Source organism: Prionailurus viverrinus, chromosome F2 (assembly GCF_022837055.1).
Source record: "Prionailurus viverrinus isolate Anna chromosome F2, UM_Priviv_1.0, whole genome shotgun sequence".
Classification (NCBI taxonomy): domain Eukaryota; kingdom Metazoa; phylum Chordata; class Mammalia; order Carnivora; family Felidae; genus Prionailurus; species Prionailurus viverrinus.
Window position 1 is genome coordinate 45334701 of NC_062578.1, and position 27677 is coordinate 45362377.

At 37.7% G+C, this 27677-nt stretch overlaps 1 long non-coding RNA gene across 1 annotated transcript; it reads left to right on the forward strand.

The window, feature by feature from the left end:
* Positions 1-5358: 5358 nt before the first annotated feature.
* LOC125156554 (uncharacterized) lies at positions 5359-27646 on the forward strand. The gene is made up of 4 exons (XR_007148666.1): positions 5359-6170; positions 18064-18157; positions 26168-26244; positions 27307-27646. It is a non-coding gene; the product is annotated as an uncharacterized LOC125156554 (long non-coding RNA).
* The last annotated feature ends 31 nt before the right edge of the window (positions 27647-27677 follow it).

Sequence of the window (27677 nt, forward strand, 5' to 3'; positions counted from 1 at the left end):
TTCATTTCTATACCTACTTACATCTTTTAAATGTGAAAACATAAATTTGTGGCTCTTTCTCAATTATACTGACAAAACCTTTCTCTTCCTTTCAGTTCGGTAGGTCCCCTTTGCTATATGTCTTTTTGTTGTATTTGGATTATAGTAAGCTTCAGGCTTTATCCAAATTCACTTTTCAGAGTGGCTTTTGAGTAGAAGATGGCCTAAGGATCACAAATGATTAAGAAGAGTTCATATAAGAAGTCTCATCTTTTCTAAGAATTATGGAAAAAATGTAACTTTTATATGAATGTTGGGCTTATTTTGTCGTGTTCTAGTAAGGCTCTACTGTTGAGGCCATAGTGTAAGGCCATACTTCTAGTGATGGACATACCCCATATTAATCATCTGGAAGGGGCATTTCCTTAAACACGTAACAGGGTCACTTGGAAGGTGGGTCTTGGCAGTGAGAACTCTTGATGCCCTGTGGAATCACACTCTTACTGGACTTTGCTGTATATTAACTATTTGACATTGCTTCCTGGTGGTTTGGGAAAGATGACTTCTCCAAGGAGTTAGGCAGGAAGGTGCTAACTCTGTAGGAGATCCTAAAATCAAATGATATACTTTCACTTTATCTAGCTTTCTGTTGCTCTCTGTGTTCATTCCCATATGGCTATGCCCACATCTTTAGTAAAGGCTTATCATAATACTGTAGTCCAGCTCAGAACTCAGTTGTGCACTATGGACCTTAGGTGAGAATTTGGAGTCCATGTTTGTGCCAAAGAACTAAAGAGGACACAGTAGCCACTCAAGTTAACATAGTGATATGTGGTTATAGCTATTTATAAGGGAAGTATCAGGTATTGAGTACTCACTCTGTGCCAGGCATTTTACATATGTTATTTCGTCTAATCCTCAGAATAATCCTCAGAGGTAGGCTCTATTTTGGTTCTGTTTTGTGGATGAGGAAATCGAGAGTCAGAGAGATTATGTATTTGCACACATCCCTTAGCTATTGACAGGTGGAATTTCAATCTAGGTTTCATCCAACCTCAGAGGCTAAACATATCCTAGTCAAATTACTTAACTTCTCAGCACTTGAGTTTCTCTATTTGAAAACATCTACCTTTTGGGTTGCTATAAGGATTCAATGAAATAATGTATATAAAGATCCCAGGCCATTGACTAGAAGATAATAGGTACCCCCAAAATGATGCTTATTGTTATGTTTTCCTTCTGCCTTTCTGGTCATTCCTTCTTAGTATCCTTCAAGGTTTTCTCTTCCTCTGATGGCCTGCTAAATGGTGTTTCCTAAATTGGTTTTTTAACTAAGCACTTTTCTTGAGTGACTTCACCAAACCCAAGGCTTCAGCTACTAGTCTTCCGCCGGTGACTTCTAAATCTTTACCCTTAGCCCAGATCAGTACATAACTCCAGACCCAGATACCCATCATCTGACATCTCTACCTGGGTGTCTCACAGAGAAAACAAAATCAACATGCACCCAAACTGATCACATCATCTTTCTGTTCCAGTCCTGGTTTTGCTCTCAGTAGGTGGCACTATCAAATCTCTAGATACCTAAGCTAGAAGCCTGGGAATCTTTCTCTATTCATTTCACTCATCTCTCACACGCAATTAGTCATCAGGTTCTCTCAAGTCCCTTTTATTATCTCTTATATCATTCCCTCCCTCTCCCCTTATCCTCCCTCAATTTCATTTTACAGCCACTATTACTATCTAAGTTCAGACTCTCATCACTTCTATCAGGTATTACTGCAATAGTTTTCTAACTGGTTTCCCTATAATCTACCCAACCCTCCTTTGTGTCCTTAACATTCCCATCAAAGTAATCTTTCTAAAATGAAAATTTTTTCATTTATTTCCCATTTAAAACCTTGTAAGAGCTTCCCCTGGCTTTCAGGGTATAAAGTTCAAATTCAGGACATAAAGTTCTTCAAGATAGAGCCTCTGCCTGCGTCTTTAGCTGTTTTTCCCACTATTCCTTTATTTTTCATTCCTACCATTTGTTTTTGTTTTAAAGGATTACTTAAACTTCTTTAAAGGAAGCTATTTCTAGCCTTGGGCCTTCAGGCATGTCATCTGAATGCCTACTCATTGCCCCGAACCCACGCCCTTGCCCAACTGCCCCTTTCAACTTCCTCCTTAAAGTTCAGCTTAAGGGGCACACCTCTGGAGAGCTTTTCCTTGATCTTGGCTCTGTTTTTTTCTTTTTCTTTAAAAAAATTTTTTTCTTTAACATTTATTTATTATTGAGAGACAGAGAGACACAGAGCGTGAGCAGGGGAGGGGTAGAGAGATGGGGAGACACAGAATCTGAGGCAAGTTCCAGGCTCTGAGCTGTCAGCACAGAGCCCAACGCGGGGTCCAAACTCACAAACTGTGAGATCATGACCTGAGATGAAGTCGGTTGCCCAACCAACTGAGCCACTCAGGCTCCCCTGATGTTTTTTTCTTAATGCTCCCACGATACCTATGTAACAGCACTTTTCAGTCTACCCATCTGTCTCACTAGCCTGTAAATTGGACCCCAACGTTTGTTCCATATAGTATCCCCAGCACCCAACCCCTAGTGCTTAGCTCATAACAGATACAAACTGTTTATTAACGAAGGAGTGAATTTAGGAGGAGAGTTTTTAGCCATTGGCTATGCTGTGTGTAAACCTAAGAAACCAAAGGCAGGACTTTGAGTTAAGGTGGCATGTTATTGGTGATGCCTTAAACCACATTTCACTCTTCTGCACCTGGTCCTTATTTCTCCATTTTACATTGGACCAGGTTCCACTACTCACCCCTAGAAGAGTAAGACAACAGCTTTTAGACACACCTGATGGAACAAGCAATTAAGATACAGAGTATTCCATTTAGCAACCTGGGGTGTTCCATTTAGAGTATGATTGGGACCTATAAAGCCAACGCACACCCTGCCCTTGACAAACTTGAGCATCAGTGTTCCTTTGTAAACGTGAACCAGAAGCTGAGGTCCCAAAGACTCTGTTTAGTTTTATTTTCATTGGGGAAATTGGGTACATTTTTTTAAAAGTTACATTAATTGATCTGTTCACTTTCTTTCTCTCTCCCCACTTTTTAAAGACTTCTCTGAATGTTTTCTTCTTTTTGATGTAGCTGTTTCCCAACTTTCCTTCTCTGAATGTAATAGAGATAAAAAGGGTTAAAAGGAAGAAAAGCAAAACCCACTAATTCAAAAGCTAATCAGATTTCTTAAAAAAGTTTCTTTGTGGGGGGAGATTCTCTAGGTTGAAACAAGACCACAGTATCATATAGCTTACTCAACAACTTCATTTAGTAAATGATGATATGAAGGGAAAGAGCAAGTTAGTGACTTGCCCAAAGCCACTTACCCAATAGAAGCATGAGTTGTATTGTGGCCCTAAGTCCCCCCAGTTCTAGTCTTGGCTATCTGTTTTTCCTGGAAGACTCTTTTCACTTGTGCCCACTGCTAATACATTTCTGTTAAGAATATATTTGTTATACACAATGTATATTACACATAATTTTTTAAAAACAGATAAGGTCCACACACTAACGGCAAAAAGAAAGAAACCACGTGGGCGTGGGCTCAGGGCTCTGGGTAATTTGCCCCTGGGAGAGTACGAAAGATTGCCAAGGGAATCCAGGCTCTCGGACACCATGAACCTCGGGCTGGACAGAGCCATTGTTTTTTTCTGGCCTTTCTCCAAAGAATGAGTTGACGCAGAGGGAAAGCCAGGGCTGAGTCCGCGGGCGAAACAGAACCGAGTAACCTGGACGCGTGCCCTGCTGCTCCGTGGCTGGCTCGAGACGACTTCCAGGAACTGGTCTGGAAGAGTCTGTGAGGAGCTGGGAGGGCCTCACCTTAGGGCGCCAGCTTTGGGGCCACAGCTTCGGGGCTCCGCCAGGGCCACGAGCCTCCATCCCTGCCCCCAGGTGCTCACCACTCCGCGTGCCACTCACAACAATCACCATGGCCCTTTGGGGCTCCAGAGCCTAGGCAGTGGCCAGGTCAGAGATCAAAAGAACCGGTGGTCTTGTCCTACTCCCCTAAAAACCCTGAGAGTGGGGATCACGCTCTTTTTTTATGAGTTTGATACTTAGGCTGCGCCCCCTTGTATACCAGAAACTGGATTATGCTAAAAAAGATGAAATTAACCTCATATCCGGAGATTGTTTATTTCCATACAAACTAAGAAACGATTGAGAGGTGGTGAGCAATCAAACAGACCCACGTAGAGAGTGGTGGCGGGGAGGGAAGGGTAGATGCCGGAGAGGGGAGTGAGAGAGCAAGCGAGCAAAGGGGAAGAAAGAGGGAAGACGGTGGGAGAGGAGAGGGTCCCAGAGGGGAAAGTGGGCAGAAGAGAAGGGAGAGGCAGAGAGAAACGATGGGAAGGGGGTGGGGGAGGACGAGAAGGAAAACAGGGAGGGGTGGGGAAGAAGGTGCAGAGGAGGCCTCGAAGACTGGCGGGGTAGGGGGACGTGGGCGGGGATTAGAAAGGGAGGGCGAGGCCTAGCTTGTGTCCCACCGGCCTCCCCTCAGGCCCTCTTAGGGGAGAAAAGTCTTAAGAGCCCCCAAATACGATTCCGGGAAACCTCTGTCTCGCCGAGCGCCCTCTGGCATCTCACCCCACGGCCTCTGAGACCAGCGGCGCGCACACCCTCACAGTGGCCGGGCCACGCTGATTCTGAGGTCCCGACCGCCTCGCGCCTGAACCCAACGGCCCTCCTCGACGGCTTTGCGGGCGACGCGGAGGCCGGAAGCCAGGTGCGCGCGACCGGAGTGAGACCCCCCCCCCCCCCGCGCGCGTGCGCGGGTACGCTTGCGCCCGCGCCGCAGGCTCCGCGAGCCGTGGGTCCCGAGAAAGGCGACGCCCGGCGCGGGCCCGGAATTTGGGGGAAAGGCTCCAGCCCTGCGGACAGGCCCGGCGAAGAGGGGGCCCGGAGGTGGTTTCTCATCAACTAATACCAACTCTTTGAGCTACTTCTGTTTGTTTACTCGTTGATAAGCGCACTGGGGGATTCTAAAGGGAACGGGGCCGCCAGTGCCCCCGAAGAGGTGGCGGGAAAGCAGAGCTGAGACTTGCGCGGGACTGTCGACTGCTCGTGACAGCTATGGCTGGCGCCGCACGCGGAAACAGGCTGTGGCGCGCGGGGGCTGGGGGCAGGGACAGAGCCCCCTCAGCTCGGCCGTCGCTGCTGGCTGGGAGACCGGGGCACTGGAGAGGCGCGGCGCGCGGCCGAGGCGGGGTCGCCGAGCTGGGTGGGAGCGCAGGGCCCACCGAGGACTGCCGGCACGAGCGGGCCGACCGCGGAGCGCCCCGGGGGCGGGGGGTGGGGGCGTTCGGTGTGGACCGAGTGGGAGTGGCCCTGGGGGACGGGCCTGAAGCTGGTGGGCTCAGCTGAGTCCACGCCGAGGCCACTGCATCTTCGACCCTTGTTCTACACCGAGCGGAGACCTAACGGGATAATGAGGGCGCTGACGGGCGTTTAGGGCCCCCGGCTCCGTCTCCAGGTAGGAGCCGGCCGCCCGGCCCTTCGTCGGGCGCAGGCTCGGGGCACTGGGCGGCTGGCGCCGAGGCCGCTGGCCCTTTCCCGCCTCGTGCGCCTGCCCAGTAGTGAGCGCGCCTGCCGCCCCGCGGGAGGAGAGCAGTGTGGAGGCGGGCGGCCGAGTCCGGGGGAGGGGGGGGCGCCGTTCCCCGCGCCCTCCACACCCGCCGCGAGCCGAGCTCCTCAGGCCCGGCAGGAGGCGCTGTGCGGACGAATTAAAGCAGAATACCAAGGTTTTAGGGGTGGCGGTTTCGCAGCCCAGGATAGCACCCCTTTAGTTGAGTGACCCTATTCAGACCTCCTCCCTCTCTTTAATATGGGTGTGTGTGTGTATGTGTGTGTGCGCGCGCGTGTGCGCGTGTTGGATTAGTCACAAGGATGAAACGTCAGCGAAAGAGATTGAAAAGGAGAAAGTCTTAAATTTTTCAGGTTCGCCGACCGCTTTAAAAGGAAGATGTCGGGCAGACGTTCTAATTCTTGCTTATAAAGGGCTCGCCTATCACTGCCGTTTGTTAAAGAGGCAACTCGACTCGAAGGGTTTGGTTCAAATTCTTTTACTGAAATAAAGGTTTATACAAGACTATTTCTGTTTATTGCTCTCTGAAAGATCACATCAGGAACAGGAGGTAATTCTAGTATATATTTGAAATTACAATATATTATAACTATTATTTTTGTGATGCCTTTATCAAACTATGAAAAATCCTGTTATTTGTGAATATTTAGAGGTTTGTGAATCATTCGTGAATCCACTGGAACTGGAGCAGTTATGCAGAAATGAAATGTATTAATTTATCGTCCTACTTAAGTGTAGTGCCAAATGATACTAGTGAGTAATTTTATGAAAACTCTGTGATCAGAAATAAAGGGGAAGGAAAGCAAATCCCTGAACCCATTGTATATATCGTCAATGTGGACTCTTGAGTTCTGTATGAATGGTGGAGTTATGAAGGGATTAAATGTTGCTGCCTCCATTTTGTATGTGTTCTCAGTCTCAAAGAGATGTGCCTTAGACTGGCCTCCCAGTAGAAGTTGGCATTCCTGGAGTTTGGTTTTGCAAATTGATTTCTGTCGTTTTGGAAATTAACTGTTTATAAATGCAAGTTACTAAAATGCATGGACTATAAAGAGACATGTTATTCTGTTAATAGTCTAATATGTGGAAAAATTAATTTCCAAACTAATGCTCCATTAAAAAAAATCTATTCCTTTATGCTAGTGAGATTTGGAAGTGATGCTGTTCTATCTAAAAAGTACCTGTTTCAGGACCTCAGGATATCAAACTTAAAATCGGCATGAATCTTTGGTAAAAGGAGAGGTTTATATGGTGTAAGCAGGTGCTAACTGTACCTGGCTAGACAGTCCTTCACAGCGTTGCTCAAACACAGTGCTTTGGTCTGATGTGCAAGTTTCTGATAGTGTGATTCTACCTCTTCTTTGAACAGGTTAACCTCAAAGTAGGTACAAAGTAAACCCTTGTTAAGTAAAATAGTGGGTTTTTTTCATTTTGTTTTGTTTTAGTAAAGATTAGGCTAGGTAGTAAAATTAGGAAGTTAAATATGTAATAATCATATTACCTTAGCTTTATGTGACGTTTTGTAATTTATGAAGTACTTTAAGATACATTTATCTAATTTAATTCTCACAATAAACCTTTTGACATAGATACTGTTTGATTTTATAATTGGGGGAACAGGCTCACAGTGGTGGCCTCAAGTCATGTAGATAGTTTGTAGCACAGCTAGGACTCAAACCCCAGATATTGGCAGACATTTTTTGTATATTTGCCTTTTAAATGGTACATTAAAAATTTTTTTGTTTGACATTTATTTATTTTTGAGAGACAGAGCACAAAGGGGGAGGGGGAGAGAGAGAAGGAGACAGAATCTGAAGCAGGCTCCAGGCTCTGAGCTGTCAGCACAGAGCCTGACGCCAGGCTCGAACTCACAAACCATGAGATCATGACCTGATCTGAAGTTGGACGCTCAACCAACTGAGCCACCCAGGCGCCCCATTAAATGGTACATTTTAAATATGTGCTTTTAAATTTCCTAATCAAAGTTTCTTTCAAATTACTCAATCTAGATTACTGGATGATCTATTTTACGTCAGTAAAGACAACATAGATGTGTGAGTGATTGAAATGTAGCAATATTTCAGATTCAAACAGTTGGGTTAACCAAGACTTAAATACCCTATACATTCAGTAGGCATAATTCTCCAATTATGCTACTTTTTTATGTTTTGTTACTCTGCTCCTGCTACTTTTATGTTTTGTTGGTGTTATATGTTAGAATATTATTTTTGTTTGTTATTTGAGATACATATCCCTCTGGACTATAGATTCCATGAGAGCAGAGAATATGTTAATCCATCTTGTTGATAGATGTATCCTCAATACCTTACCATGTGCTTTGAATTTAGTGGGTATAATAAATACATGGTAAATAAATAATGCTCATACACTCCTCCACCTCATCTTTTTGGAAATTCTACCCATCCTTCAAACACTGACTCAAATGCTACATCCTCTGTGAAGTTCTCTGCTCTCTCCTATCTGTAAATTCTAGTGGTGCTTCTGTGTGTTTCTCATTTTCAGCATTCATCTATACCAATTGCTTCTTATTTGTGTACATGTTTTTATCTTACCTCCTGGACTGTAAGCTTCTTGTGGGTGGGATACCTTACCAAGCATAATGCCTTGTATCATAAATTCCATTAATGTTAACTAAGTGAATAAAGCAAAACTGTCTAGGTGTACCATCCAGTATGGATCTATATAACTTGATTAGAAGTTATAAATAAAATATAAATTTGCCCTAGCAAAATAAGTTACATGCTCAATATTGGTCATAATTATTTTTATTAGGGGTAATCTACAATTTTTTATTTCATGATATAAAACAAGCATTTAGCATATTTACAGCAACTTTTTTATTTTTAAATTTTATTTATTTATTTAGTTAGTTAGTTAGTTAGTTTTGGAGAGGGAGAGGGAGCCTGAGCTGGGGAGAGGAACAGAGGGAGAGAGAGAGAATCCCAAACAGGCTCCACGCACAGTGCAGAGCCTTCAGTGGGGCCTGATCCCACAACCCTGGGATCATGATGCAAGCTGAAATCAAGAGTGGGCGCTCAAACAACTGAGGCACCCAGGCACCCCTACTACAACTTTTAATGTTAGCCATATACCTAGAGCAAAAGTTGTAGGGATTTCTAGTATAACTTTTTTTTAAGTTTATTTATTTTGAGAGAGAGACAGAGAGAGCAGGAGAGGGGCAGAGAGAGAGAATCCCAAGCAGGCTCTGTGCTGTCAGCACACAGCCCAACACGGGGCTCGAACTCATGAAGTGTGAGATCATAACCTGAGGTGAAACCAAGAGCCAGTTGCTTAACCAACTGAGCCACCTAGGTGCCCCTAGTATAATTTTTTAGGACTAATAGAATTCATTTACCAAAATACATATCTCTTCTTCTCCAGACTAGAAATAAGAAGAGTTGTATGCTATACAATACCTTTGCATGTATTTTCAGAGGTAGAGGACTGGTTAACATTTGCTATTATTACACTTTTTTTTTTTCCTCTAGAAAAAAATTAAGCAGTTTAATGGCAATTTAAAAAAAAAAAAAACCTGAGTCATAAGCAACTATTTTTTTTACCATCAGAATGAAATTTGAGGTAAAAGAAGATTCTTAGCTTCGTTTATTCTTCCAAAATTCAGAATAGTGTATATTACTATTAGAACTGCACCAGGGATAGATAGATATAGATATAGATATAGATATAGATATAGATATAGATATAGATATAGATGATATAGATATAGATATATTTATCATATATTGGGACATTTGTTTTTTATTTAAAAAAAATTTTTTTTTTCAACGTTTATTTATTTTTTTGGGACAGAGAGAGACAGAGCACGAACGGGGGAGGGGCAGAGAGAGAGGGAGACACAGAATCAGAAACAGGCTCCAGGCTCTGAGCCATCAGCCCAGAGACCGACGCGGGGCCCGAACTCACGGACCAGACCGTGAGATTGTGACCTGGCTGAAGTCGGACGCTTAACCGACTGCGCCACCCAGACGCCCCGGGACATTTGCTTTTTAAATTTAATTCAATTAACTCTGCTGTGCAACTGGAGTAACCAGCAACTGCTAATATCTTGATTTTCAAATTGCATGGAAAATTTGGTGTTCCTAAGCCAAATGGATGGATTTTGAGCTAGAGAATGCAGAACCGAAGTTGTGATGTAGCTTTGAAATGAGTGTGTGTGGTGGTGGGGAAGATGGTGTTTTAGTCTAAAATCTCATATGTAAAAGTACAAATTGTGAGTCCTTGAAAAGTAGTGGTGTGATAGGTTTACAACTAACAATACTTCTTTCTTAAAGAGAGAAAAAAAAAACCACCTGTGCAGCTCAAAACTTAAAGTCACAATCCTAAAATGTCTTTTTTGGTTAATTTAAGTAAAGAAAGCAACTTCTAACAGTTATTTCCTTAAAGTTTGAAATGTAATATATTTTAGCTAGGTGACTTGAAATAGAAAACAGATAAAGATGACTTACTGGTTAGTGAAACACCAGTCTAAAACAGACAGCTTGCTTTTTTTTCCCTCTTCATTTCCCCTGGACCAGCTGTTAATGTTTAACCTTCATTTACTACTTCAAGAGTCATATTTACACTTCTCCAGCAACACTTTATCCATATGTTCTGTGGCCTTATACATTATATAAGGCTCTTTTAGGGCAACTTCCTAATCTTCTCATTAAGAAAATGTCACACTCACCCAAATAACCCTATAGAAGATGTCAGATGATATCACCACTACAATAACCCCATAGGAGATGTCATCTGATATCACTTATAGGCTTCCTTTCATTTTTGCCAGTAATAGTCTTTGCCAGGTTGTTCTTCCCATTTAGACAACTAGGATGTTTCCTTTCCTTTATTCAATTGATAGCGGAAAAAATCTTCCAAAAATACTTCACAATTCACTTCATATCAGATAATGAATTCAGCTTCCTTAGAGGATCATAATGCAAAGATAATTTTTCTTTGTTATAAACAATTGTCTTACCTAAAATGAGTGATCATTATTTAGCTCATAAGTTTCATACTGGAGTGTTACTGCTTTAAGACCATGTAGGGGATATGACAAAAAAGAAAGAATGGACTTTACCTCTTGTCTGATAACTTGCTTATTTCTGGTTCTTTTTTAGGTTCCAGAGGTTGACAAGTAAGCCTTAGGAAGTGTTTTTATGAACAAATCAGTCTCATTATTTTTACTTCCTTGACTACCTATCAGGTAGTTATATATATAGGGGGAAAAGGTCGATGAATTTTCAAATTGCTTTGTTTGGGTTTGGTTAATGTTAGTGGTTAATTCAGAGAAGCTGGAGTTAAGATTCTTGTATTTAAAACTTACTATAATGTACTGATTATGTAATTGGCCATTTAATATGAAATTCAAGGTTTTCATCTGTAAAATAGATATATTTTACCACCTTTGAGGAATATTTAACATTTTGGTTTGAGAGAGGCCAGATAAGTTCTATCATAAAAATAAATTTAATATATTACAACCAAGTATTAGATCTCTCATATCTTTAAAATTGCTTAGTGATTTACAAGTGATGTGTGATCTGAGTGAATGCATCTCATTCCTTTCTGATTTGTTCTTGGCTTAAGAAGATACTTTTAGCGGAATCTACCACTCCTTTCAAAGTAGGTTCAATTGACAGAAAGTGGAATTGAAACTTAATTTTGTCAAAAATAATTTCCTTTTTGCACAGAATTTGGTTGTCTCATCTAGGGCACTTCTGTGTAATGCTATGGTGCTGATTCTCCACGGTCTTATACTCCTTCAAGTCTGTAGGGTCACCCCTATGAATATCCATTTCTGGAATCAGTGTGAGTGAAACTCTGCCTGGAAATCCATATGTCTAAAGCAAAAGTTACAGTGATTTTCTGTATAACCTTTTGTGACTAATAGAATTATCTTTCCAAATTACACACTACTTCTCCAGATTATAAATCATTATGCCAACTTTGACAGTTATGAGATATTGAGAGCTCCTGTTAAACTAAGTTACAATTTTCACATGTAACTTGCTACTTCCATTTCTAACATCCTTATTGCCTGAATCAGTAATTTTAGCACTTAATCACATACTTGTATTTTAACATTTCTTTTATGTGTTGTTCCTCTTAAGACTGTAATGCCCCTGAGGGCAGGTTCTATGTGTTGTAAGATTTTTTAATGCCTCATAATTCCTGAATAAAGTTTTGACATGTGGTACATACTCAGTGAAGAATTCTTCAAATAAAAGTGAACTGTTTTTATTGAGTGTTGTGCATGGCACTTTTTTAGAAATATGAAGAATTAAAATACATGATCACTGTCCCTGTGATATATGTAGTCATACTAAGGTCCACATAATTTATTAGATCTATAGTTCTTTTTAAAAATATTTATTTACTTATTTAGAAAGAGAAAGAGAAGGAGGGGAGAGGGCAGAGAGGGAGAGAGAGGATCTGTGCTGACAGCGCAGAGCCCTATGGGGAGGAGGGGGCTGGATCTCATGAACCATGAGACCATGACCTCAGTGGAAATCAGGAGTCAGACACTTGGGGCACCTGCATGGCTCAATCCATTGGACATCGCACTTCAGCTCAGGTCATGATCTCACGGTTCCTGGGTTTGAGCCCCGCACTGGGCTCTGTGCTGACAGCTCAGAGCCTGAAGCCTGCTTCGGATTCTGTGTCTCCCTCTCTCTCTCTGCCCCTCCCCCGCTAAAGCTCTGTCTCTCAAAAATGAATAAACATTAACAAAAAAAATTTTTTTAAGTCAGACGCTTAACCGACTGAGCTACCCAGATGCCCCTGATCCGTAATTCTTTATATGGAATTACGAAGTCCAAAAATCTCAAAAATTATTTTGTTATGTTTTTGGTAATATCTGGCAGTAAAATTGAATCCAAGATTAACTCATTTGGCTGAAAAACCTGACTTGAACTGATGTGAATGAAACTATAGTATTCATTTATTCCCCGTAAGAATATTCAAATGTTTTACTTCAGAGATAATTGATCCTTTTAATTAGTATGTTTTACACAGTATATGTATTCTGTTATCTTTTGAAATCTGAAAAATTCTGACTTCTGAGATACATCCAATCTCAAGAGTTTTGGGTATTGTAGATCTGTACAAAAAGTTAAGGTATTCAAATAACAACAAATATAATAATGGTAGAAATATCTCAGACCCATCTTGGAAAGTTGCCCAAAGGGTCATGGTGTCTCTGTTGGGTGTTCCTGCAAATGGGCATGTATTCAGTCTTGGATCCCAGGGACCAGAAGCAGATGATGGAGTATTTTCCTGACATGTCCCAGCATAAGAAGAGCCAGAGTGTCTGTGCAAACGAAGTCTTTTAGAGAGCACTGAGGATCAAAACCAGGGAAAACCAATTCTGTCCTCCAGGGGTAAGAGATGGCCTGAAAAAGGAGCCAGAGAGACACCAGAATAGAAGGAGGAATTAAGGGTAAGGTGAGGGTCCTGGGCAGTTGCCACAGCCATGGATGATAGATCTGCAATCCCATGCTGTGTAAGTGGATGGCTTTGATGTAAAGTGTAGCGTTGGAACAGGCTGGTACAGATAATTGTTGCTTGGATATGAAAGGGACCTTTAATACAATCACTTACACCCATGCCCTCTCCCTATTTTAAAATGAGTAATCTGAAGTTTAATAATTATTTTTTAAACATCTAATTAGTGGCTGAGCCACGATACAAATCCAGGTTTTATGGTGCCTATCCAGCGCTCCTTCTATTGCCATAGGGAAATAGTATTTAGGTCTGGAGTAGTCATGAATCACTTTTCAGAAGTTTGGAATGAATTGTAGTAGCTTGCCAAAACTTGAATTATTTGAACTGAATTACTGTCATAGTTTGACGACACTTACATTTCTGTAAATCTCTGTACTTTTATATATATTTTTGCATTTTTAAGTACCTTGGTGTCAAGGATTGTCGTAACTTTTTAAGTCCCTAGAGTACCTAAGAAGTGTGTGGCATATAGTATAGAATGAGAAAAAGAAAGGTTGAAGTGGAAACAGACCAAAAAATAAGTGTGTGTTATAGTAGAAAGAATACCCTGGGGAATTTAAAGACCTGACTTCTATTCTAGCCCTGCACAGATTATCTGGATAACCTTGTACAAATCACTGAACCTCTGTGACATCCAATTGTCCTCTTTAAAAAGGGTAGCGTAAGTGACCTTTAAACTCTTTCATTCTGTAATTTAGTTCTATGTCTATATTTGCCAGGACAACATTATTGCCATTAGTACTTACTGGATTTAATTGGTTAGGTATACAAAAATAGAGGTCATATGGGCTTACATTTTCCAGGGACACTCTGCACAGAGATCCTTGAATATGTTTGGAATATTGATTAAGATACTTTGGTAAAATTAAAATACAAAATAAATTAATATTAACAATACATCTAGCAATAATCATTTAACATTCAAAACATTGAATAAGATGTGTTCTCTGACTTCAAGTTGTTTAGGATTTAGTTAGAATTTACTTTAAATAGTTAAAAATGCAAGTAAGAAACAAAACAAGCTCTCTGGAGCCTAGCTATGTTTAGCTGGAATGAATCAGCCTCTAAAAGTGTGGTATGACTGGCTATTCAACCTTTCATTGGGACTGTTTAAATTACTTCGCATTTCATAATGTAAATATTTTGATACTGTGCACTCCTTGATTAATATGAAAGTGGCTTATCATCTTTGAAGAAAATTGTAACCCTTACAAATCAACTCAGAGTATAATGTTTCTAATTGAATATCGTCTGGGATAATATAACTATATCCTCAAAGCCCCTTTTCTGAGTCCCAAACATGTTAGAGAAGTATCATATTCATTTCACTTTATGTTGTATTAACTAACGGCAAAAATATTTGGTTGGAACTACATAGCATTGTGATTGACTGGTGAACATTTTAATAGAGAAGATCTAAATAAAGATAACATTTTTCAAAGAAGGACATTGCTGGTGCTTGACTACCTGTTCTGTAAGACATGTATTCAGTCTTGGCAGTTAATTTAGACTAGAACATTTAAAGTTACCAGCCTGTGGCCATCTTTATAAACCATTTTGTGAAAATTTCTCATCGGTGTTTTCCTAAACAAGGTTTTTTCAAACTTTTGGCTGTTATTCATAGTGTAAAATAAATGTTACATTGTGACCTGGTACCCACATACATATATAAGTAACTGAAACAAACCTTTCATGAAATAATACTTACCTTACTTTGTGTGAGGCACAATGAGTTTTTTTAATGTGTTCTATTTTATTTTATTCTTTTGAAATAGTTGGTCAGAAAGTCACTAAATTGATTCCTAACTCTTTAAAAGGTCGTGACCTATAGTTTGAAAACATTCAGCTAAACTCTTTTATGAGGGCAGTTACTATTTCCTATTTAATTTTTATTCCACAGTGCCTAGATCTGTGCTCGGCACTTAGATGGTACTCAATGTTTCTTGAATGCTTTGTTCTTAATCTAACTTCAAAAATATTATAGTATCAATGACACTTATCTATAGCAGCTGCATGAAGCTGTTGAAAGAGATTAGGAGAAAATTATTAATAAGAAGAAGATGAAGGCAAAACACATATGAGAAGAGGCAAAAGTCAGCATACAGTTAAAAATAATAAACACAATAACAATGTGTTGGTTCTCTAAGAAGTTGTAGAATCAAGTACTGACTTGTATTTTTTTTTTCAGATTTTAAACTTCAGGTTGAATTTTCTAATAATTTTATCTTAAAACTATACTTTCTCCTAACTTCTATTGTGTTTGTGTGTATGTGTGAAGCTTAATTTTGATTAGGTGTTATTTTTCTAAAAAAGTGAGATCAACATCCTCTAAACTTTATTACCATTCTTTAAACAATATTCTGAGCCAAAAACACTTGTGGATAAATCACATATTTTTTCTTTTTTGTCTTCTAATCATACAAAGTTCTTTTTCCCCATAGTAATGTCTGCTTAATTTTAAGTATGGTCCTTAATAACTTAAACTTGTCCACTTATACACATTAACAACTTTTGGGGGGAGATTTTGTCAAATATTTTGGTTCCCTATAAGTTCAACTCAAATAAAATTCTATTATAACAAATATATTAGTAATTTCTAAAAGATTGCCTGGTATTATCTAGCCATAGCAATAATATATATACTAGAGTTTCTGTTTAGCAAATAATTAGGTTAGTTCAAAGAAATTTTCTGGGATATGATTCATTCAAATAAATAGAAAATACATAATTTATTACCATCAGATTTTAGCAGGGTTAAATTACATCAGTAGATCAGGGAGTTTTCACAATGGCTATTTTACACTCAGTGGTATTTTGTAATTATTCTAAAAATTAATGTTTTATTCTCAAACAGATACTAAGTTCATCAATGGGAATTTTATCCTCTTTCTTCCTTTTCCAATTTTTCTACTTCTTTTTGTATCACACAAATACTTCTGTGCTTTATACAATATAGAAACTCATTGAATACTTGTTGATTAACTTTAAGCTAAATTATTCCCTAAAACATTTAGGATCACTAGGGCTCTCTGATACTAATGTTATCTAATGGGTAGTGAATTGGGGTTGGAAGTTAGGGAACTAAGACTGTAATTGTGTTTTTTTATTAGCTCAATGATTTATTCTGTGTGTCCTTTTATGTTTTTAATCTATAATTTACATAGGGCTAATAATTGCTTTACCTTTTGTCTATTTCACAGCATAATGTGAATATCATATGAGATAGTTATAAGAATGTTTTTTTGAAAATTTAAAAGCATTCTACATGTATAAATGTTTAGTGAGGCCCCTGATGAATGGTTGTGATTAAATGAGAGGTTGTAGGTAAAATGACCAGCACAGTGCTTAACATAGAATAAGCACTTAGTAATAGTGGTTGCTATTAATATTTAACTTGCATATTATATAGTTGCATACTTATAAGTTTCAATTATTTTATATTTCACTTTTTGAAATTTAATAGGATCTAATAGTAATTTTTTGTAAATTTGTTTTTCAAGCTTTTAATTTTGTGTGGTTTTCTTAATTGGAATCCTCCCTCCCCCAAATCTGGTCTTTTAAAAAAATATATATTTGCCCTTTTATAAGTTTTTACATATAAAATAGTTAAAATTTATAATTGAATAGTTGAAAATAAAAATTATAATTTGTTAGACAAGTATTATATGTGTCTGAGTATTTGGAATTCCATATTTTGAAATGTGACCATTTGAATTATTCAATATATAATCATGTAATAAGGCACTTGATTATTTGAGTAATAGCAGTTGCTTTGAATTATTAATTATATTTCATCCTATATCAGATAAGTAAAATTTGTATTGCATTATTTTTTACAAACAGCAGATATTTTATCTACAAGGAGCAATGTTAGCCAGTTGAAGACAAAAAAGTTCAAAAGCAATGTAAACAATTTATATCTCATACAGGTAGTCATTTTTTACGTACTTGTAATTTGCAATATTTCCCTTCATATTTTTTTCAAATTATGTTTTATTGTTTTCCCTGTCAAAAAAAAAGTAATCCCATTATAGAGACTGGATGGAGCCTTCTTTCTGTAAACATTAAAGATACTTCATTTCTTTTACAATTCAAAATTATTTAAATTGAAGGTATTCAAGTAGTTTATCACCTCTTCCCAAAGAGGAAAAAAAGTGTGTTCTTCTGTTCCTCTGTGTGTGTGTGGTGTGTGTGTGTGTGTGTGTGTGTGTGTGTGTGTGTGATTTAATCAAGTTTTTTTTTTTCCAGAACCTTTCCCAAAATGTTAGAAAAAGGATAGAAAAACATTTGCAACTTTTGTTTCACTGGGTGAAGGAGTCAGGAACTGTTTGTACATAATAATCCAACATCAGTTTAAGATTTTTGGCTGTCATTTTCTCAAGAGCAAGAAAAGATTTTGTTTCCAATTCCTGCATGTTATTTTTTTATTGGTTGGATTTCCGATTCAGCACCACTTTACTTTCATGCTTTTTGTTGCTAATCTGTTAATTTTGAAAGAATAAGTAATTAAAACAGGTTTGAAAAGTTTTGTGTGTGTTTATGTGATATTTTGTTGGAGCATTTACGAAAGCAATAAAAATACTTGTCCGAATCCTCAAGATGCATATGGTGTCATGAATGTTTTAAAGACAGGAAACCATACAGTCCTATTTTAAGAAATTCTATTTATTTTTAAGTCAAATAAAAATTTTCCCTGCTCTTTAAAGTACCTGACTGGCAAGAGAATTTTTATGGCATCCATTTGCAGGAAAAACAAAAACAAAAACAATTCTTTTAGTAGATTGAGGTTTGAATATCACAGCTCTTGGAGACTCTAGAGCTTAATTTGGAATTAGTCTATGTTTTCACCCACTTAGTTGCTGTCTTCTTAAACATGCTAATTTTTCATCTGTTTTTCTTTTTCTTTTTTTTTTCAGTATAATTACATCATCTCCTTAACCAGGAGAATTGCTGTCTGCTCCTCAGCTCTGTATCATTAATGAAGATCTTTGTTGGGTTTCCTTAACACAGGTTAGTACTTGACTTTTGGTTTGCTCAGACTCACAATCAGGATTTTTCTGACTGTACTATCAGTGCTTTATTTCTTTATTTTTCATGTGATAATTCATTTTCTAAAATTTTTGTATTGTGTTTTCCCATTTTTGTTCTCTATCTTTCATAGAGGTTGTGATAAAAACCAAGCAACCAACCAATTAAATAAACAAAACAAAAACCCCTTCCTGCTTCCTGAAAATCTTGACTCTCTCTATATTTAGTTTCCCTTTCATTTCATTTCTTAATTATTACTACTTTTGAAAACTATTTGTCATCTCTTTTAATCCCACTAGGTCATACTCTAACACTTCTCAAATCTCCCCCTTCCTTATCAGTGTTGTTATGGTTTCCAGAATCTAATGAAGTGATCCGTCTAAAACACAGATACAAACAGATCACTCCTCCTAAGAGACGATTTAATAATTCTCCATCACCTACACAGGAAAATTAATCTTAGCATTGAATACAATGATCTAGCCCCTGCCTACCTTCCCCATACTTATTTTGAGAATATGAGAGACTTCATGTAATCCCCAGAATTTACTATGCTGTTTTCTCATCTCTGTGCCTTGACTCAGGTTTTTCCTTGCCTGAAACTTTTTCTTACCCTTTCTTTGCCTAGCTAGGAAGGAAGGCTTTTATCTTTCAAGACTCTGCTTGTATAGCATTACTTCTGGGAAATCTTACTGGCTGGTGGTCATGTGATCCTGTCTCCTTGCAGTCTTTGTTTAACTCTGTCCTAGCTCTTATTTATTTATCTATCGCTATCATTCTCTAGAGAATGAGCTCCTTGAGGGCTCCTTGTAGTTGGTTTTTTGACCAAAGTATTATAAAAAGTATCTCTTGAACTGAACTTTTGTCAGTCCTGTGTAAAAAAAAGTTGAAAGTGCTGTGAGAAGTGCTGATAAAAACCATGCCAAACAAAAGCACATTACAGGTTACTGATAGCTTTATTGACAGAAAGCAACTGATCCAATAGCCTAAACTTCTTTTTCCTATTCTGAATCCATTCATAATGAGGGAGTGAGCCACAGTATTACACCCTGAAAATCCTGGATCAAGGCAGTTTTCTCTGTTTGCTTTGTGGAACTGTCTGACTTGGACAGTTTTTGGCATGAGTAATAAACTCTCAGATTATTTTAGAAATGATGAGCTCTGTGTAGCAGGTGTATTTCCCAGTGTCTGCTGACAGCAGAAAGAAAAATATAGCTAACTGGTTCCAGCTCCAGAACAACCTCAGTCTGTAGTCATTCTCCAAAAGCCTTTGGCAGGAGATATATTGGAATGCTGACTGTCCATGTTCTTGGAAAGATGGCAATAGGAAAAAAGTTGCTTTCATCAGGCCAATTTTCTTCATTTCTACAGTTCAAGAAGTTTAACCTCCCGAAGAATTTTTAAAAGACAACAGAATTTTAAACACTTCCAAGAAAGCACATTAATGTAATCTCTGTTTCTACCCATTCTCATAGAACTTGACTTATTCCCCAAATATTTTGGGGAGAAGAATTTCCCTAGAATTCATGGGAAGTAAGCATCAAACTAACAAGGCTTGTATACATTTTGAAGGATACACGTACACTTGTTATTTATTTACAACAGAAAGGATGAAAGTAAAAAATGTTCTACAGTTCATGTGAGTTAATTGAAACAGTTCTCCATTGCATTTTTGCTAAATCAGTCAATTAATACTATCTTTTAGCCAATTAATTAGGAGCATATGAAATCACCTTATCATGTTATGAAATATAGAGAAATAACCACCTTTTTAGGTATAATTAAAATTTATTTATGGTTGGCTAATAATTATACTGATTACTATTTGATGCTATATGTAATTTTTCTATACCAGTGTTGTCTCTTAAAACTTTTTGTGGTGGTGTAAATGTTCTGTCAGTGCTGTCCAGTAGGGTAGCTAATAGCTACATGTAGCTATTAAGCATTTGAAATGGGGCTAATGTGACTGAGGAACTGAATTTATAATTTTATTTCATTTTAATTCTAATTTAAATTTAAGGGACACCTGGGTGGCTCAGTCAGTTAAGTCTCTGACTCTTGATTTCAGCTCAGGTCCTCATAGTTCCTGGGATCGGGCCCCACATCAGGCCCTGTGTGGATACCACAGAACCTGCTTGGGATTCTCTCTCTCCCTCTCCCTCTGCCCCTCCTCAACTCATGCATGTGTACATGCACACACACTCCCTCTCTCTCAGAATAATAAGTAAATGATAAGCTTAAAAACATTTATATTTAAGCAGCCACATGTGGCTAGTTGCTACCATGTTGGACAGTGCAGATCTAGGCTATAAAATGCCAGCAGTAAAGTTTTTTTGTTTTTTTTTAAAGCTTAGGTGTAAGGAAAGTATCCATTCCCTCCAATGCTGATTATATATCTTTGTCTTAGTTCCCTAATGCAAATTATTGTATCAAAAATATCTTCATGGCCTGAAAAACTCTTTTTTTTTGTTTTATTTAAATTCCAGTTAGTTAACATATGGTGTTTCAGGTGTACAATATAGTGATTCAACACTTCCATACATCACCTAGTACTCATCACCAATGCACTCCTTAATCCCTATCACCTATTTAACCTATCTTTCTCCACACCTCCCCTCTGGTAACCATTAGTTTGTTCTCTATAATTAAGAGTCTGTTTGTTGGTTTGCCTCTCTCTCTCTTTTTTTCCCTTTGCTTATTTGTTTTATTTGTTAAATTCCACATATGAGTGAAATCATATGATATTTGTCTTTCTCTGACTGACTTATTTCACTTTAGCATTATACTCTTTAGCTCCATCCACACTGTTACAAATGGCAAGATTTCATTCTTTTTGATGGCCAAGTAATATTCATCTATTCATTCATCTATTATCTATCCATCAGTCAATGGCCACTTGGGCTCTTTCCATAATTTGACTATAATAGATAATGCTGCTATAAACATCAGGGTAGATGTGTCCCTTTGAATTAGTATTTTTGTATTCTTTGGGAAATACTTGGTAGTGTGATTGCTGGATGTATTTGATATTTTTAAGAGAACTGGGTATTTTAAAAGGATACTGGCATTGTTCTCAAGGGATCTATAACTTAGGTAGAGAAAAGTCAATGAATGGTACTAACTCTGAATTAATAATTTTAGTATAGATTAACTGGCACCTTTTGTAAAATTCTTTCATTATATTTGCTGAGAATCTCTAAGACCTGGTTAATTGTTTTGGAACACTGAGACCAGAAATTTTATACACTAATCACCATCTAAGAATTTCACCATTATGATGATGTAATCAAATGATTTTATCAAATTAAAATCTGCACATTGGTGTTTAAAGGTAGAGGGAATTCCCAAAGGGAGAAAGTTAAAGGACAAGGGCAAAGGAAGGAATGAGGTAAATAAACTGATTTGACTTAGGAACTCTGAAGTGGTCTAGAATATGTTCACAGATTTTTAATTAGTCTTTATTGTGATTCCCAGTTGCTTCAGAGTTCTGAAAAGATGGATATTAGGAAAGTGAGAAGATAAGGAAAATTTTCCTGGAAGATATTGTTGCTGAGTGGGAGGAAATGAAATTGATGGATAGCTTGAGTAGTCCATCATCACCATAATCATCATCATCATCATCATCATGATCATCAGAAGTGTGGTCTAACCCCACTTAGTGCTTCTGTTGGATCGGAATTAAAATCTCTTTTAATTGCTACCCATTCTTTATCTCAACTGGTTCTTTATTATCCCATTTTGTAGAAGATTACTGTCTTCAATGAAAGTATGAAATGTTTGCTATACAACACTTTATTTTTTAAAAAAGTTTATTTGCTTATTTTGAGGGAGAGAGAGAGAGAGACAGCAAGAGAGGGAGCCGGGGAAGGGAGGGGTTGGGGGGGGGGAGAATCCCAAGCACAGAGCCTGACGGGAGGGCTCAAACTCACAAACCATGAGCTGATGACCTGAGCTAAACCAAGAGTCTGACGCTAACTAACTGACTGAGCCACCCAGGCACCCCTGCTGTATGACATTTTAATGTTGCTTGGTTAGTGCCTAAGCAATTTTGCTGTGTGAAAAGTCACTGTCACCCTTATCTGTAGCAGTCTCCTCCAAAGCAGTCAAATAAAGAAACTGCAGTGAATATTCTACCACACATAGAGGTGAGAGTTCCACCAATCTGAAACTAAGTTAGCAATTTTAAACAATAGAAATGCATTATTTCAGAGTAGATAAAAACGGATTCAAGTCTTTCCCCTTAATTAAAATAAAACTCATTGAAGTGACATAAAACATAGGGAATATAGTCAATAATATTGTAGTAACTTTTATATAATAACAGATGGTAACTAGACTCACTGTGGGGATCATTCTGTAATGTGTAGAAATATCGAATCACTATGATGTACACCTGACACTAATAGGATATTGCGTGTCAATTATACTTCAATTGAAAAAAAGGATTTGATTCACTTTCTCTTTTAGTCATATTAAATTTTTAGTGATGTGCATGTACCTCTGGGCAGGCAGGTTCTACTTAGATTCTCAAGTAAAAAGGCCAAATAAAATGTCTTAAGATGTTCTTGGAACAGTTAGAAGCATGCAGTGCCAAAAAATTTCTTGAGAAAAAGAGAACCTGTTTTCTCAAGATTTCTAGTCCAGCTAGAGAAATTCAAGAAAGAGGAGATTCTTAACTCCTAACATTATCTTTAGTTTGTGGAAGAGAAAACAAAGACCAGAAGTTAAGTAACAGAAAGCAGAGTGGTCAAATCTGCTTCTTTGCTTGATAGAAAAGATAAAGTGTGTGCATGTGTGCATGCATGGTGGGGCACAGATGTAAAGTGCGGGCCTTCAAGGGCTCAAGGTCAGACAAAACAATGAGTATGAAAACTGGTTTGCTTCCAATTTCCAATTTGTTTCCAATTTTTAAAGTGGTTTAATGAATATATTCAAAATCATCGTCTTCTTTTTATTCATCAGCATCTTTCCTATATGTCTTTTACTCAAACCATAGCAAGGATTTTATTAAGCAGCAATACATAGACAAAAGAAATCGGCAAATATTTTGAGTCAACATTTGATTTTTTAAGATCTGGCATTTTTAAAAATCACATATTAATTCACTTTTCTCCTCTCGTAAGCAAACTGTCATTCCTCTCAAGCCACACACTTATCTGTGGCTTTGGTTGCTTTCATTTCTCTATTTCATCATTAATGTTACATCAGAACTTTATACAAAAGTAGCTTTTCATTTCCCTTTTATCAACTCCTCTGCCTCTTCCCACTTTTTATTCCATTTCCTTAAAAGGAAACAGACATTTATTATGTGCCTACTATTTGCCAAGGTCTTTGCTTTTCCCATTTGCAGATAAGAAAATGGGAGCTTCAAGAAGTTATGTAACTTGCCTAAGGTCACATAGATAATTAATGGATGACTTTGAAATCTTCATCTGCCTGACTCTAACTAAGACCCTTTCTCTCCAGTATGGCTTGTTTAGTCCACTTGCAGGCACTCCACAGCTCTATTCATGCTTCTACTTTTATTCCCTTCTCTTCTCTCTTCTTTGGCAACAATTTTTTTCTATACATTTTACTTCTTCTTTGTGCCTTTCCAGCTTTCTGTTACCACTCAAACTCTTTTCCTTTTCTCCTAAATCATAGTTTTGTTATTCTTCTAGTGAGAAAGCAGACAATCACATTTTTGGATTCAGTGTCTTAAAATTGTTTATATCTCCTGGCCTTGTAATTCTAAATTATTCTGAAGAGATACCCAGAGATGTCTGCAAAATGTATATACAAGAAGGAAATCCAAGCATTATTTGTAGTTTTGAAAATTAGAATAACTTAAATACTTAACAGTAGGGTTAAACATGGGTTAAATAAATCCTAGAAGATATATTAGATAATTGACTATTACAGAGTTAAGTAAGGTAACAAATACTTAATGACATAGAAAAATGTTCATCAGCTATTATTTAAAAATTCATTTCTTATGAAAACTCATTTATGATAAAGCTATTCTGCATATAAAAGAGATTTAAACTATTTAAAGAAAAATGAATAGCTATGTCTACCACCCAATTACTAAAATGAACATTACCAACTTCTATAAATCTCCCTGTATGATACCATATGATGGTAAATGCAAGAAACAAAAAAAAAATTTTAGAAGATAGAAAAATGGTAGTAGTATTTTTAGTATAACTTAATATAGTGAAAAAACATGTAGAGTAGAATATTAAGTTGTTACCTCAGTTGATGGCATTGAAGATAAATTTAATTTAATTTCTAACTTATGTTTCATTCTTTTTCAATGAATATTGATTAGGTTGTAATAAAAATACATAAAAAATGTTTATATATATGTAACTTTATTATTATCTTCAGTGAAAAGGGTAGATTGAAAATTCAAGAAAATCCTTTTTTCCTTGGAGGCTGGAGAGACACACATCAGAGACTGGAAAAGGGTTGTTTATGATTCACCATCAAACACAAAAGTCTTTCATTATCATTCTTAATCAGTATAGCAATATTAATTCCTTTTGGGCACAAGCTCTGTGCTAGGTGAATTGTGCAAAAGAACCCTAAGTGTGTACGTGTCCTAGGTGTTCAGACTAGGCAGAGGAGATTCTCTCTAGTTGCAATGGTCAAATAGCTTATCAAGGAGGAAGGCTTTGATTTGGATTTTATAGGATATGGAAGATTTAGATCAGCATTGTCAAATTCTTTGGCCTTAGGCCTCTTTTAAAATACTCTCCAAAAGCATTTAGGACCGCAAAGAGTTTTTGCTTATATGGGTTATATCTCTTTGTACTTATCATATTAAATTCAAATCAAGAAAATCAATAAGTATCTATTAATTTATTTTAAAATAAATTACATGTTAACAAAAATAATATATTCTTATGAAAAATCATTATATTTTCCCAAAATGAAACCAGTTAGTGAGGAAACTGTTTATTGTTTTACATTTTACATTTTAGTATATGACTTAATAGAAGACAGTTGGATTCTCATATCTGCTTCTTTGTGATATTACACATCATATAGCCTCTGGAAAATTCCACTGTACACTTGCAAGAGAATGAGAGTGAAAGGCAAATAGCATCTCAGTGTTATTATGAACATAGTGTTGATGTCATGAACCCCCTGAGGACCTCTGTGAGAATTACTGATTAAAACAGACTGGGAGCAAAATAGAGGGATGGCATAATCTCAATGCTGGGAAAGCATAAGGTATATCAGAGAAAGTGAACAGACCAATCTGGTAGTTGCAAAATGTTCACATGGGGAAAAGTGGGAGAGATATTGCTAGACATGTGGGTTTTGGAGAATCGTATTATCTCAAAACATACCAGCTCCCTCATTTACGTCTATAGTCACAGATCTCTACTTTTGGCTTCAGAAAGTTCCAGGCAGGAATGATTGAAGAGAAATTTACACTTAGTTCCAGGCAATAATAAGTTATGTGGCTGGCAGTTATTTATTGATTGATTGCTTTATTCATTCAATTTATTTGGTATCTGCTACATTCCAAGCATCAAGTAAGAGATAGTGATGCAAAGATGATAATGACATAATCCTACCCTAAAGCAGCTCCCAATTAAGTGGGAGATTCAGATATTAAAAGATAAGTGATACATTCTTTAAACTGGAGGATCACAGAGGGAGAGCAGCTAACTCTGACTGAGAGGCATGGTGGACAGGTTGTGGGGTAGGTAGAAAGTCTTAAAGGTTGAAGTCCTAAATGCCAGCAACCAGTCATATCTAACCATGGTGAGAAATACCAGAAGGACAGGGATGGCAATTATAGTACCAGAGTTAATACAGTAGATGTGGGGGAATGCTCAGTACTGCAGAATAATCATTCTGACTATATGTTCTCTTTCAGAAAGTAGAAATGTACAAAGCCTCTTTCCCCTAAAGTCCTACAGAATCTTTCCACTGGTGTGCCTGGGAGACACCGCCAATTACCTTAGTGTCTCTCTTCACTTGCATCATCTTTTTCAGTGTTTTGGCTCTCTTCTGTGACTCGGTAACTGGAGCGAAGGGGAGGAAGAAATGTAATCACAACCGCTTTAAACCAGGTACTGGGAACACCTTTACCAGCCCATATCGTTATGAAAAGGTAAATAAACAAAGAACCTGTCTCCCAGCACCACCTGCAGGGAACAAAGAAGTCTGCAGCAAGATTCAATACTTCCTTCTCTGCCAAAGTATCTTTAACATTCCTTTATTGAGCATCTACTAAGTAAAGAGACTGATTTTAGTTGCTGAGGAGAACACAAAGATCAATAAGAGATCATGCACGCATCCCCTAAGGAACATTAGAATTTGTGTATTTTTGTAGTGATGAGAGTAGGTTGGAAGGAACTGATTAAATCTAAGAGAATCAAGTTTCCTTTGAACAGATTGAAAATAAAGCAAATACCACATTGCTTTTTTAGGTTCTCCATTGATAGAAACTAAGAACAAAGGTGATTTCAGTTTTAAGTAGTGATGTAATGAAGTCTGCTTTTGAGACTTCAAGTCCGTTGAGCTTATAACATGACGAGAAAGGTTTGTGTTGCCTACCAATATATGTGGACCAGTTAAGGTTGCTCTTTTCCTAATTTAAGGCTATCCCCAAACAGATGCCTTATGGGATAGCTATCTGCTGGCTCTCAGAGGGATTGGATGGAAGAAGATACATGACTTAGTATAAATCCATAAGCACCTATTTGAAATAAAATCAAAGTGTATTCTCATAAGAGCCTTTTACTTTCCTTATCAAGTCATGTCCTAGGAGCTAGGGAGAAAGAGATTTCTAGAAGTTCCCAGACTTGTATAGTCTTAACAAACAAGTATGAAATTTTTTTCTGATTTCTAGCATTTAAAATAGGAGAATGCACAAGAAACAAAATAAATTAAGCGAGCATTTGTAATACCCTTAGAACACAGAAAGACATCTGCTGGCTGAGTGATAAAGACTAGGAATAAAGCTGATCTGCAGGATGGCTGTTATTGTTTTTATTTGTCTAGATTTGGAGTCTATATATACAGGCAGGTTTTCAGGGGGAGCACCCAGTCAGCTATTACCCCTATCACCCATCCTAAAAACCCAGACAATGCTTACATGACTTTAAGTAGTCATATTCTTGTGTTTCCAGTCTTTTTAACTAGGCATTCAAACATCCTAATGCAGATTAAGTCTTGAAACAACACTCCCAATTAAACTTCTTCCAAAATCATACCATGAGGTATAGAAGCAATGGACTGGTAAGGTAAGTAAAATAACACACCGTGAGAAGTAAGGGGATCTTAGATATTATGTAGTCTAGTATTTCTCAAAATGTGGGTCATCTATCTGCAGAAGAATTTCTTGCCTCATTACAAATGTAGACTCTTGGGCTACATATCAAAGCTAATCAATTTCTTTTTTTTTTTTTAATGTTTATTTATTTTTGAGAGAGAGAAAGACAGAGTGCAAGCTGGGGAGGAGCAGAGAGAAAGGGAGACACAGGACCCGAAGCAGGCTCCA